The sequence below is a fragment of the Penaeus monodon genome, chromosome 15, assembly GCF_015228065.2.
Source record: "Penaeus monodon isolate SGIC_2016 chromosome 15, NSTDA_Pmon_1, whole genome shotgun sequence".
NCBI lineage: Eukaryota > Metazoa > Arthropoda > Malacostraca > Decapoda > Penaeidae > Penaeus > Penaeus monodon.
Genome location: NC_051400.1, coordinates 35,182,609 through 35,184,016, shown reverse-complemented (window position 1 = coordinate 35,184,016; position 1,408 = coordinate 35,182,609). Strand labels below are relative to the sequence as shown.

At 32.8% G+C, this 1,408-nt stretch overlaps 1 long non-coding RNA gene across 1 annotated transcript in view; it reads left to right on the top strand.

Annotated features, from left to right (window-relative positions):
• LOC119581985 overlaps positions 1 to 1,408 on the top strand; it is a 5,398-nt gene extending 3,990 nt beyond the window's left edge. Inside the window, exon 3 of the long non-coding RNA XR_005229605.1 lies at positions 186 to 1,408. This is a non-coding gene — a long non-coding RNA (uncharacterized LOC119581985). The remainder of the gene's footprint in view (positions 1 to 185) is intronic.

Genomic DNA, 1,408 nt, shown 5'->3' with positions numbered 1-1,408 from the left:
ATATAGTAGATGCTATATCAAGATTTAATGGTCCAAAGTAATGCAAAAAATATGTATATAATGATAATTGTGTATATACTAAATAAGTGTAAAGTTGAGTACACCTTTAGTCTTTATGTTGCAAATTACCTTTAGCTTTTGCATGTATGTTTGTGCATCTTCCCATAATATTTTATTCTTTTAAGGACCAGAAGAAAAATGATCCAGAGAGACCTGATAAATTCTAGTCTCCCATAAGTACAAAAGAAGAGCAACAGTGAATTAAAAAAAAAAAAGGTCATGAAACTTGGTAAATAAGGAATATACTGATTCTGCAATAGGATATGGCTCAGCTGGGAGAACTCAAGAACTTGGGGATGAAGAGCATCTCCAAGAAACTGAAGGCCGTGGAAGTGAAGGATTGACTTGCTGACATTTCCATGACATGAATAAAAAGAAAACATGATCTATTTAAAAATTTTTGTCAACATACTAATCCTTCCATTTGTAAGGTGCAGTAACTTCTATATTTGTATGATGTTTATTAACTTTTTAATTAGGGGAGCTATAATAGCTTGTTATTGTGTTCTCAAAATAATTTATTCACAATTAGCAAATAATAGAAGTAAGCAGTAGAGTTTAAGTTTAAGCACAATAGAGTAAGGAATAAAGCTAGGTAAATTTATATACGCTCATAGAGAGTGCTTCTAAATTTAAAACTGACATTCTCTACCTTTCCCAAGCAAGGACATTGGGAGCAAGAAAATAAGTATTGTCTGTAGATGGTGAAAGTAGCAAATGAAAGGAGGGGAATAGCAAAAGTGGACGATTGAAACATGAAAAACACAATAAAACTCGTCGCAAACGCATAAAACCACAGAAGTAATTGTAGCACTGGTTATCATGCACTCCTCTACATAAAATAGTTATTTGAAAATCAATTCAAACCAGTTAATGATCTGCCAGTGATACCCTAGAATGGTTGGCATGGTGAAGTAAAAGTTAGAAAATGGGACATGTTGGTACAACCTGATTTCCAAAAGCAGGAAATATGATAGTGACTTGTGTACTTTATTAATTTTTGATATAGGCCTTTGTATTTTATTACCAAGATTAAAGCTAGTAAGATATTCTTATTCAAAGGCAAGTTGGCTACAGAGGATTACAATTTTTGTTATTCCAGATGTACGTGAGATCACACACTCACACTTAATATGCACCTGCACCCTCACACAATAGTCTTAAAGAGTATTCAAAAGGTCATAAGGTGCTATGAAACCAAAAATGCTGAATCATTCACCTATTCTGCTTTTCCGAAAGTTTCTGAGAAGTACAGTGTGAATTATAGGCCTTTAGGATTGATGCCTAATCTTTGTTTTGTATGAATTGCTGTCTGGAAGAAAAGTACATGAGATATTATATTTTTATT